The sequence below is a fragment of the Mobula birostris genome, chromosome 5 (assembly GCF_030028105.1).
Source record: "Mobula birostris isolate sMobBir1 chromosome 5, sMobBir1.hap1, whole genome shotgun sequence".
NCBI classification, from domain to species: domain Eukaryota; kingdom Metazoa; phylum Chordata; class Chondrichthyes; order Myliobatiformes; family Myliobatidae; genus Mobula; species Mobula birostris.
The window spans coordinates 160,862,851-160,875,973 of NC_092374.1; the positions used below are offsets into that span (position 1 = coordinate 160,862,851).

The following is a 13,123-nucleotide window of genomic DNA, read 5'->3' on the forward strand; positions in this document are numbered from 1 at the left end:
AGGAAACAGTGATATTATTATCTCTTTTTAAAATGTCTCTTTGGAATGGTTTGCTTGTTGTTTTGTGACACTTAAGAACTTCTCCTGGCTATCTATAGGGCCAAACTTTTAACACCTTGAAGTTCAGTCAAAGATATCTGGGGCTCACGTCTGTCTGTAGATTACTGTTGGTCTAAGTGGAACAACTAGAGGGAACACCAGCCTGCTTTTCACCAATGCAGTATACACTTCCCACACCCCAAGAAAGCAGACAACCTAATAAAAGACGCCCTCCCACTGCATTCTCTCTGTTTACTCTTCCGATTGGGCAAAAGATAGAAAAGCTTGAGACCATCAAGCTCAGGTCCAGCTTCTATCCTGCTGTTATCAGACTCTTATATGGACCCCTTGTAGAATAAAGATGAACTCTCTATCTCTGTTTCCTCGCATGGTCCTTGAACTTAATTTGTCTACCTGTACAGCACTTTCTCTGTAATTGTAACACTATATCCTCTATTCTGTTTTGATTTTCTTTTTGTACTGCCTCGATGTACTTGCATAGGGAATGATCTGCCTGGACGGCATTCAAACAAAAGCTCTTCGCTGTATCTCAGTATAGGTGACAATAATAAACCAATTACAAATGTCCAATTACTGTCTTTAACCAATATCAGACTGTTTCTAGGGATATTCCTGATACTTGCCAGTCTAGACATGAGGATATTTCATACTGCTGTCAGGTAAGCATCATGTCTACCACAAGTACTGATAGTACAGTGAAAGGAACTTGCATACATATCATTAACTAAGTGGTTGGGATATCTCTAGTGCCCATTAGTATAATGATGGGGCTATTTCTTGTAGCCCTAAAGTGACAATAACTGGAGGTAATTACATAAGAAATAGGAGCAGGGGTCAGCCATTGTCCCATCGAGCCTGCTCCACCATTCATTAAGATCATGTCTCATCTGCTCTACCTACCTGACTTTTGATCATAACCCTTAGTTTACCCCACTATGCAAAACTCTATCTAATTGTACCTTAAATATATTTAAAGAGGTAGCCTCTACTCCTTGCCCTGGCAGAGATGTCTACAGATGTACTGTTTTCAGGGAAAATCAGCTCCTGCTCATCTCCACCATTCCCATGCAGAGTGCGTAGAAAACTGTGACAATTACATATACCAAGCTGCTCATAGTGCACCCATGTAGATAGGACACATTAGTGAATCATAAAATCATACAGCACTTTAACGCACCAAGTCCGTGCTCACGTACAAGCACCCATGGAGACCAATCATAAAACAAGCCCGTTTTATTCTCCACACTGTCTCAGCAACTCCTCCACCAGATTCTACCATTCATTTGCACACTAGGGATAAGTTATAATGGTTGTCTGACCTGCTACACTGTGTAAGATGTAAGAAGCTATCAGAGCACCCTCTGTGGGCATGGAAAGACCATGCAGACTTCACACAGATAGCACCCGAGGTCAGGATTGAACAAGAGTCACTACTACCACAGTATTCTTTTGGTATATTTTCTGATTTTCTGTTTTCTGTTGCCCTCTTGAGAACATGGAAAATAGAAAAAGAACAACATAACCCCTTGAGCTTTCTCTGCCATTCAAATATATTGTGGCTGCACTTGAGCTCAGTTCCATTTTCCGGCCTGTTTTTCAAAACCATTGTCTCGCTTATAGATCAGGGTGGCATGGTAGTGTAGTGGTTAGCACAATGTTTTACCGTACAGATGACCCAGATTCAATTCCCTCTGCTGCTTGTGAGGAGCTTGAACATTTTCCCCATGACCATTTGGGTTTCCTCCAGGTGCCTTGGTTTCCTCCCACAGTCCAAAGACATATTGGTTGGTAGGTTAATTAGTCATTGTAAATTGTCCCATGATTAGGCTAGGATTAAATCAGGGGATTGAAAGGTGGCGTGGCTTGAAGGGCTGGAAGGGCCTATTCTGTGTTGTATTTCAATAAAAATAAATCAAAGATCTTTCCATTTCAGCCTTGATTGGATTAAATGGCTTGTTCTCCACAGATCTCAAACACAGGAAATTCCAAAGTCTCTTGAACCAGAAAAGACATTCCTCCTCATTTCTGTCTGAAATAGCAGTTCTTTATTCTGATATTATACTCTCTGTTCTTAGATTCATCTTGAGTGGAAGCATCTTCCAAATATAAATTGATTTATTGGTAACTTGGCTAATTATTATTAAATGTACTGATGTACAGTGAAAACCAATTTTGCATGCCATCTGTATAAATCATTTTTTCACGTCAGTACCACGAAAGTTCCTGAGTTCAAATCCAGCCGGCTCCCCCGCACGCTTTCTATCCATGCTGGGTTACGAGCTGGTGATCTCTTTGGAAACTCACCCGGCAGAAGGCAATGGCAAACCACTGCTGTAACTTACCTCGTAAGCGGTTCCCCACTATGTCAGAGAGGCGTGGAGGGAAATCGTCCGCTAACCTGAGAAACTCCGGATGCGACGTACCTTTCCTTTATATTCAGGTAGTACAAGAGAAAAGCAATAACAGAATGCTGAACAACAGGAATTCTGCAGATGCTGGAAATTCAAGCAACCCACATCAAAGTTGCTGGTAAACGCAGCGGGCCAGGCAGCATCTCTAGGAAGAGTTTCTCTTACTAACTCTTCCTTCAGTTAGTCCTGACGAAGGGTCTCGGCCTGAAACGTCGACTGAAACTCTTCCAATAGATGCTGCCTGGCCTGCTGCGTTCACCAGCAACTTTGATGTGAACAGAATGCTGAATGTAACTTTGCATTTAAAAAGAAAGTACAGTGCAGGCAGGCAGGTAATAAGGTGCAAGACCACAATGGGGTAGATTGTGAGGTCAAGAGTCTATCTTATTATACAAAACATCCTTTCAAATTGTATTATAACAGCAACCGTTGCCAAGGGAATTCGGTGAGATTTAGATCAGAGTGCGCATCCTTGAGGTCAAGTGAGAGTGGAAGGCAACCAGGTGTTTAGAGCCCTTTGCCTGCATTTGACTGGTTTCCCGCTCTTTCTCTTGCTCACTGCTGCAGCTGGAGGAAAGTGCTGGAGTCTTGGGTCTTGGGAAAGTTTTGTTAGCTGCAGTTTGTAGGTTGGACTCATTTTTAGAGAACTCTGCATTTAATGTTATATGTGACTCTTTTTTTCTGGTTACTCCATTTTTTATAGCTTTTTGTGTGATTTTGATCAGAGCAAACTGGCTGTGTGGCCTGCAGTCAACAAACGACATAGCGCTAAATTCAACTGAACATTCCTAGACTGTTTCTAGGCTCTTTGATGTTTAATAGTCTGTGTTTTTTTGACTTTTTTTTTGCCATTTGCACAATTTGTTCTTTTTTTTGCAAGCTGGGTGTGTTTGATATTTTCTTTGAATGGGTTCCATGGTGTTTCCTTGTTTTGTGGTTGCCTGTGGGAAGAATTTCAGAGTTGTATACTGCATACATACTTTGATAAAAAAAAAATGTACATTGAATTTTGAGGACAGATGATTTCCTTAAGTCTGGTGGTGCATGCTATCAAGCTTTTGTGTCATTTTCCCGATGGGAGAAGGAGAAAAGAAAATGTCTGCGGTGGGTGGAGTCCTTGATTATCTTGGCTGCTGTACTGAGGCAGTGAGAAGTATAAACAGAATCCATGATTCCTTATAATGAAACATCAAAAATACGATGGCTTCATACAGACCAGTGGAAAGTTTTATTTTCATTCTAAGCTTTTCCACTTAAACTTTTAACAACAGTTTCTCATCAAAGTCAGCTCTGTTAGGCAAGGTTTAGAATATTAGATATTATAATAAGTTTTTAAAAATATGTCATCTGTGAGGGAATAAATCAAGTTTCAAGGTTTGGATATAACTTATGTTTTGATGGTTAATAATAAAACTGAGCATTCAGTGACTGACGTATATTTCATGAACACAGGTTGTTACTCTGCCTTTGATTGAGATACAACAGATGTTTTCAGATCACTGTTCTTAGGTAAACGAAATGGGAGGAGTTACAGGAGATTTTTTATGACACTTTTGGCACTTAAAAATTCCTTTTCCAATGCAGTCTTCAAAGCACTTAGAATAAGGTTATTTAAAATGCCAGTTTAGTTTTCAAGAAGCATCGTACAGAAGGACATTACTTTCTTTTGCTCAACACAGTATGCATCAGTTTGCAAAGGCTTTTACATCAGCTGTAGTTGCACAGCTTCTCTTCAATCACAAAGACCTTTTTTTAAAGAAAATTTATTTTTAAAATGGAAATGCATATTTATAGTTCAGCTATTTCAAGGTAGAGCTGTAATTAAGATGAAGTAAGAACTAAATTTATGTAGTATTCTTCACATTTCCTGACAGCCAATGGAATATTTTTTTCAGAACGTATGCTCTGTTGAATATGTACATGCCAAGCTCACATAAATAACAATAATGATAACCAGATGATGATTTTCTAATGTTGGTTGAGAGATAAATATCATTTAGAACTTTAGTAATAACTTTCCTGCTCTTCTTCAACACAACTCATTGGATTTTTTTTTCACTTGAGAATGTAGTTTTAATCTGAAAGAAATTCCAACAATGGTCTAGGTTTCTGACTAGGTTCTGCTCATTTCTCTAGGTTGGGCCTTGAACCCACTACTTTCTAGCCCAGTAGGACATAGTTCATAATACTTGAGCGACAGATAATTAGAGTCAGACTCAGTGAGATGTCTTGTACACTAAGACAGCTTTTGACCAAGTATGTCACCAAAGAATCTGGATAAACTCAAGATGGTATAGGTGGGGAAATCACACGTGGAAAAAAATTGTGGCTAGGTCTGTGGTATTCATGACCGGTGATCCAGAACTAGACAAGTAGTCCAGGTATGACCTTCAGAAGACTATTTTAAGGGTGAAGAAATAATTCCAATTGAAGTTAGAGACGAAATCAGATGCACTTCAACTCTGGCAGGGTTTATAGGCCATTACATCCTACTAGGTAAAACCTAACAGCATGAATGGCTGTGGTGCTTCACTCATAGAGGAGTTCAATGCCTTTTAGGCACGCTTTGAAAGGGAATATAAAACTACACCTATGTGAGTCCCTGCAGCATCTGGCGACCTTCTGATCACTGTCTCGGAGGCCGACATCAGAATATCTTTCAAGGGAATGAACCCTCGCAAGTTGTCAGGCCTTGATGGTGTACATGGTAGGACTCTGAAAACCTGCACCAGTCATCTGGCAGGTGTGTTCAAGGACATCTTCGATCTTTCACAGCTGCAGTCAGAGGTTCCCATCTACTTCAGAAAGGTGGCAATCATACCAATGCCCAAGAAGAGCAGAGAGAGAGCTGCCTCAATGACTATCACCCAGTGGCACTCACGCCTATCGTGCTGAAGTGCTTTAAGAAGTTGGTCGTGGCTTAGCAAGGACCTGAACCTTCTGCAATTTGCCTGTTGCCACAATAGGTTTACAGTGGGTACAATCTTACTATCTATGTCAGGCTGCTGTTTATTGATTACAGCTCATTATGCAATATAATCATACCTTCGGTTCTAATCAAGAAGTTCCAAACCCAGGCCTTTGTACCTCCCTCTGTAACTGGATTCTTAACTTCCTCACCAACCACAACCAGTGCTAACTGGAAATAACATTTCCTCCTCGCTGACAATCAACATCTTAAGAATGCATTCTTAGCCAGCTGCTCTACTCTCACTACACCATTGACTGGGTAGCTAGGAAGAGCTCAAACTCCATCTATGAATTTGCCAGTGACAGAACTATTGTTGGCAGAATTTCAGATGGTGATGAACAGGCATACAGGAGTGACAAAGATCAGCTGGTTGAGTGGTGTCCCAGCAACAACCTTGCACTCAATGTAAGTAAGACCAAGGAATTGATTGGGAATTGAGGAAATGGAAGTAGAGGGAACATACATCAGTCCTCATTGAGGGATCAACAGTGGAAATAATGGGCAGTTTCAAATTCTTGGTGTCAACATCTCTGACAGTCTATCCTGGGCCCAACATATTGATGCAATTACTAAGAAGGCACGACAGTGGCTATATTTCATTAGGAGTTTAAGGAGAATTAGTACGTCACCAAAGACACTCGCAAATTTTGTCATCTGTGCTGTGGAGAGTATTCTAGCTGCTTGCATCACTGTCTGGTACAGAGGGACTTCTGCACGGGATCAGAAAAGCTGCAGGAAGTTGTAAATTCAGCTAACTTCATCATGGACAATTGCCCCCCCAGCATCAAAGTCACCTTCTAAAGGCCATGTGTCAAAAAGATGGCATCTGTCATTAAGGACTCCCATCACCAGGATATGTTCTCTTCTCATTGCTACCATCAAGAGTGTGAAGACACACACTCAACATTTTAGCAACAGCTTCCTCCCCTCCACCATCAGATTTCTGAATGGACAATGAACCCATGAACACTACCTCAGATCTTTTCCTCTGTGTATAGATACTTACTGTAACATAGCTTTTATTATTATTATTATATATTGTAGTGCACTACTGCTGCAAAACAATGAAATTAATGACATATTGTGTGCCAGAATGTGCAGGAAATGGAAGGATTTGGACTGTAGGCAGAAAGGATTAGTTCAGTTGGTTAATTGATGACTAATTTAAATAATTTGGCACAATATTATGAGCCAAAGAGTCCATTCCAGTTCTGTACTCTTCTCTGTTCAATGTTCTATGAAGGCACACTAACACTTTAGATGAGGAAGGATGGTAGGTGATTTACAGTGAGGATGTCTTTGCCTGCAATTGATTTAATGGGTCAGGGAAGGTTTCTTGATCCAAACATCTTGGCTAATTCACGAATGACTTTCTCTCTGTTATTTCTCTCAAAATGCAACTGATCACTGATAAATGGAGTTAGCAGATCCATCTAATCATGAGGCTTAGGAAGTGCATCAAGACCAGACCTAGGCTGATAAAAGTTTTGAGACGTACTACTACCAGTAATGAATATCAAGCACAACACCATCCAAGAAGTACAAGCACAAGACATTCTTCAGATGCTGGAACTCTTGAGCAATGCACAGAAAGTTCTGGAGGAACACAAAATGTCAGGCAGCATCTATGGAGGGGAATAAGCAGTTGACATTTCAGGCCGAGACCCTTTGCCAGGACTTCTCATCTACCACACTGCATCTCATACTCAACTTAAAGATCTACACAGTTGTACCAATTTTTATCACCTTCTTAACACTTCAAGGTATTTTAGAACAGATTAAGTAACCCTGCAATGTGGGAATCATGGCAGCCTGTTCACATAGGGTAAATTTTCATAAACAACAGTGAGATCAAAACCGGATAATCTTTGCTATTTTTTTCAAGTTATGCTGGTTGAAAGTTTAAAATTGACCTTCACTGCTTCTCATTTAAAAATTGTCATTAAATCTTTCTTGGGGTGAGCTGAGTAGCAACACTGCACTTCTGAGAGGGCAGCATTGAAGTGTAAACCTAGCCGGTGTGCTCAAGTACTCAGGATGGACCTTGAATCCGCAACCTGACTCGAAGGGAGGAAGGTTATCATTAAACAATTACTATCACCATCAATGCTTTCTCACAATGACTTCCCAGTCAGAGCATGTGAAGATTAACTGATACTGAGCATTTTTGACAGAAGGCAAGAGAGCTTTATTAAGCAAAATTCATCTTGGAGATCCCCAGCCATTATGAGCAGTCAGGCGAGCTGTCTGATGGAGGTGCATTAGTGCAATTGTTCTCCAACAATGAGATGGCTGCTGCAGGAGAGTAGGAGTGAGAATTGAACCATTCTAATTGCCACGTTGAGTGATAGAAGATGCAGAGCCACTCAGCTCACGAACCACCTGATCCCACACTATTCCATTTGTACTCTCCTCACATTCCCATCAAACCCCTACAGCTCACCAAGTCTGCACCAACCCACCTGATCCCACACTATTCCAAATGTACTCTCCTCACATTCCCATCAAATCCCTACAGGTTTCACTTGTGTGTAAAATCATGAGGGGGTCAATATGCAACATCTTTTGCTTATTGCTGAGAAATCAAGAACAAGAGGCTATGGGCTTAAGGTGAGAGAGGACGCCTGAAATAGGAGTCCAAATGGCAGGTTTTTCATTCTGAGGGTGATCAGTATATGGAGCTGCCAGAGGAAGTGGTAGAGGCAGATATATTAACATTTAAGAGGCGCTTGGACAGGTGCATGGAAAGGAAAGGTTTAGAGCAAGGGGTTCCCAAACTTTATTATGCCATGGAACCCTACCATTACTGCAGGTCCGTGGTCCCCAGGTTTAGAGGGATGTAGACCAAATGTGGGAACATGGGACTAGTTTAAATGGGAATCGTAGTTGGTATGGACCATTTGGGCTGGAGGCCACATTTCCGTGTATTAGGACCCTATGACCCACCTACGTCAGGGAAACTATGCAGTGACCAATTAATCAACTGACTTCTTGTTCCTTGGGATGAGGAAGGAAACCAGAGCACCCAGAAAGAACATACAGAACAAAGGTACAAATTCCACACAGGGAGCACTGGAGATCTGAACTGAACCTAGATCACCAGAGGTGTGTGGCAGTGACTCTACCAGCCGTACCTCAATGCCATCCTGTTATGTTTGGCATGGTCTGCCGGGGTGTCATGCAAACCAATGTTTTTCCACTGTTTCTTGGTACATGTGACAATAATAAAACAATTCTCCAATTCTCCAGAGTTGAAATGAGTAACAGATCTAAGAGTATGTTAAACCTGTTTTATTTATAAAGCATCAGATCTAAAAGCATTACGTTGCTCATCACAATGGATGTTAATAACATAAAGTAATGACCATCAGCAGTACTCATGAAGGTCTTGCTGGCAATGAGTCTGTAAACAGGAATCAAAGCATGTCACACACATCAAAGTTGCTGGTGAACGCAGCAAGCCAGGCAGCATCTCTAGGAAGAGGTACAGTCGACGTTTCAGGCCAAGACCCTTCGTCAGGACTAACTGAAGGAAGAGTTAGTAAGAGATTTGAAAGTATGAGGCCTGGTCTGCTGTGTTCACCAGCAACTTTGATGTGTGTTGCTTGAATTTCCAGCATCTGCAGAGTTCCTGTTGTTTGCGTTTTTAAAAATCAAAGCATGTCATGCATGATGCATATTATTCAAATCCAAGTGGAGTTGGATAATCTCCTCACAGGGCTGTTGTCTTATACCATTCTTTTCTATCACTTGCATATATCTTATATCCCCTACTCTCACTATATCTCATGGTGTTGTATGTCTAATAAGTTTACGGCCTTTTAATCACTCTTGGGCAACATCTTAGCATTTCTCTGTAATGTACATTTTGACATCTATTTCAGATGGTCCTTGAAATAGTTGGTACTTCATTTCCTATGAATCTTGTGCTTCTTTTTATGATTTGTATCTGAAAGGCTGTTCCCAATGGTGTGATGGACTGAGACTGAGGCTATGGGCCTGTGCCAGGTGTGTGCACGCAGTTTGGCTCCGAATGCTGTTGCTTACTTTTATTATTTACGTGATATGTAGTATATCACCCCCTCCCTCCCCCCCCCCCCCACACTCTCTGCGCATTGGGTGTTGATCTTTTTTTTTAATTGGGTTCTTTCAGGTTTCTTGCTTTGTGCCTGTTAGCAAACAAATCTCCAGATTGTATAATCTACACATACATTGATAATAAATGTACTTTGAACTTTGATTACACACACATGATGTTGGATACTTATCATTTAATTGTTGAAATCACTCTGACTCATCATACTCATTTCTATGAGCAGATCATATTTTGTTGCAATAATGCATTGTCCTAATCTCTTAATCTGTGCACAGAGGAAATGCTGTTCATAAAAGAGATCAGTTTTTGTTTGTGGAAAATATTTGAAAGACAATATTAAAGATTTAGCTGTGATATGCAAAAGCATGACGATCCAGTGACAGACATCATAAAAGAACTTCAAGCATAAGAGGCAGACAGGGAAGATTAGTTTAAATGTGTGACAATCTCATTAGCATCTGTAGAGATCAGATAATATTTTGGACAAATAGCCCTAATCAGAACCATCACAGGTGTCTGTTTTTAAAGTTACACGGACTCCTACTCAGAGAGAGATCGGGAGCAGAACAAGATCATTATTTCTGAAAGTAGACTTAAATTGCACGACTTCAAAACAGCTCCTTTTCGATTTTGAAGCAGTGTATCTGAACGTAACCCACAAAGAATTTTACTATTCAGAAATCATATTGCTTTTTTTTTAACATGTGAGCTTGGGCGAAGTGATTCATTCGGCCTTTTGTACAGTTTGCAAAACTGAATAAGCTCAGGTGGCATCTAAGGCTTTCAGTCATTAGTGATCTGCAGTCATTTATTTTAGGTCAGGAATCAGACAGCACAGAAACAGACCCTATGGCTCATCAAGTTCATGATGACATTCAAGCACCGATTAACACTAATTCCACTCTAATCCATTTCATCCTCTCCATATACCTCCCAAGTTTCTACCACTTAATCACAAACTATGGACAATTTACAGTGGCCAATTAATGTACAAAGCCACAAATCTTTGGTATGTGGGAGGAAACTGAAGCAGCCATCAGAAACCCATATGGTCAGAGGGAGAATGTGCAAACTATACACAGGATGGAAGATGGATCACAGGAGCTGTGGAGCAGCAATTCTACCATCTGCATCATTATGCCAGATGGTTGGGATGTTGCCTTCCTGAGACTGCATCTCCTGTAGGTTCAACCAATGGTAGGAAGGATGTATTGAGAAGTGTGCACTACTCTCAGCACCTTTTTTTCTTCCATTTTCCTCTGTGATTGTAGAGAGGAGAACATGGAAGATGTGCAATTGAAAGCAGATTGTGAGTAAGTTTGGAGGATATGATTAACAGGGAGGAATAGGGAGATGATCTCAAGTGTATCTATGATAGGGAATGGGCATTTAATTGGGGGAAAGCTGATATTTTGGGAGAAGTTGTTCGATTTTTGGAATGGAGATGTTCAAAGAAGTCTGAGGAACAGTTTCTATCCTCAGCTATGGTGGCAAAGATTCAGAATCACACAATCCAAGGTTTTTTGAATGCATTTGTAAATCTGCAACCTGCAGGCTTCGTGCTTGATTGAGAGGGTCTTAGTGTACAGGGTGACACAGAAAAGAAACCAACCTTCTGGAAGTGAGAAAGCAACTGGGGGGAAGAAAGGCATCCAGGAAAAAGAAACATGCTCTAAATAGTGTGATGATGTTACCACACACTTTTACCATATTATTATGTGTGTGTGTGTGTGTGTGTGTGTGTGTGTGTGTGTGTGTGTGTGTGTGAGAGAGAGATGTTAACTAAATCAGTCCTTCATTTATCTTTAACACCACACTCATAACCAATTTCCAGTACTTTAGTGGAATGTAATCGCTGCTTCACTGGAGTTTGTAAATTGGTATCTCAGTTCAGCTGCTTGTTCTCAGATCTTAAAATGATAAATTATCTTAAGATCAGTATAACAGCAACCTTGCTTCATTTTATTGTCAAAAAAAATCTTTGTGAATGGAACTACCAGCTTTTCTTATTAGCATGGTTCAGTGGGTAACACTCTCACCTTTGGGGCACAAGTTTTTGGATTAAAATCCCACTCCAGTGACATGAACTTAGCTCTTTAGATGACGTACAGATTGAGTACCCCTTTTCTGAAATGCTTTAGCCAGAAGTGTTTTGGATTTTATATATTTTTTTTTGGATTTTGGAATATAGAATAAAATATTTTGGGATTGCCATCATTTCCAACTCTGAATTTAAGTGCTACCAGTAAGCAGTGTTTGTCTTACACTTGTTTATCACACATATGTACTTAACAGCCAACAATATATACATACTATTAATAGAATGAAAATACATGTGCAGAGCAACAAAAACGTCACAGCAGCATTGAGAGGATACCTGAATCAGCTGTTGAACAACAACAAACAATGGCAGATTTTCAGTCTCCACCAAGGATTCCTATCTTGATTAAAAGGTTATAGTATACTGTATTTGTATTATTTTTGTTCTATGAAAGCTATAAATACAATCAGCATTGTAGACTAGTTCTAGTGTTAGATTTTCATCAGTGTCACTCTAAAAAAAATTAATGCCATTATGTAAGGTATAAAAAAAAATCAGCATCATAGACTTCTTATAATGCTAGATTTTCATGGCCAACGGACACTTTAAAAAATTAATGCCAGGCCTTTTCTTAAATTTCTGCACCAGCCCACTGGACATTCACAGTTAGCTTCAATTTTCAGCTTGTCGTGATAGATCTTTGCTTGTTTCATAATCAGAATACCGTCAAGCAGCATATTCATTCTGGCACTGATGATACATGATCGATATCTTCATTATTTGCATTATTCATTGTTTATCTCTTTTTCATTCACTTCTGTTTTTTGCATATATGACATCACTTCTCAGAACTGTCTGTGGCGTGCAGAAGCTTGTTCATTGCTTGAGAATGTTCCCAACATTTTGTGGAATTTTCCATTTATGATGTCATGTTAGCGCTTAAAAGAAAAATCAGACTTTGGAGGTTTTTGGATTTTGGTACTCAACCTGTAATATTAGGAGCATCCAACGCTATGGGAATGTTGTCTTCAGACAAGGAGTTAAATGAAGGTTTTGATGGGAATCTCACATGTTCTTATGGAAAACAGTGTTCCTGTAGATTTGGATGATAATTATCCTTCAGTCCAGGACAATAAAATCTTCTTATCAGTGCGTTGTTGGGTGTGGGAGCTTGCTCAGTGTCTAATGCCATTCATTATAAAGTAAATGAGAGCATTCTGAAAGGGATTTGAGAGATGCCACTGAAATGCAATTTTTTCCGCTTTCTTCCATAACAGTCCATGTGTTCTTCAGCTTCTTGTCTGTCGGGGGAAAATCTAACACCAGCATCAAAAAACAATCTGCACTTATAGAGGGACAATAATTTGCACGGAAAATCACAGATTGTCACAAGTATATGGAGATGAAAGGTATATTCATGCAAGAAAGGATTACCACAGGATGTTGCAAATGGGTTGATGAAAGGTTGAGGGTTTAAACACATCTTGAAGGAACTAAATGGCAAATGGATTTGGAAAATGAATTCCAGAGAAAAGAAACAAATG

The 13,123-nt window shown here is 40.0% G+C and overlaps 1 protein-coding gene across 6 annotated transcripts in view; it reads left to right on the plus strand.

Annotated features, from left to right (window-relative positions):
• LOC140198011 (dachshund homolog 1-like) overlaps positions 1-13,123 on the plus strand; it is a 582,914-nt gene that overhangs the window by 350,196 nt on the left and 219,595 nt on the right. The gene's annotated exons all lie outside the window — the stretch shown is intronic.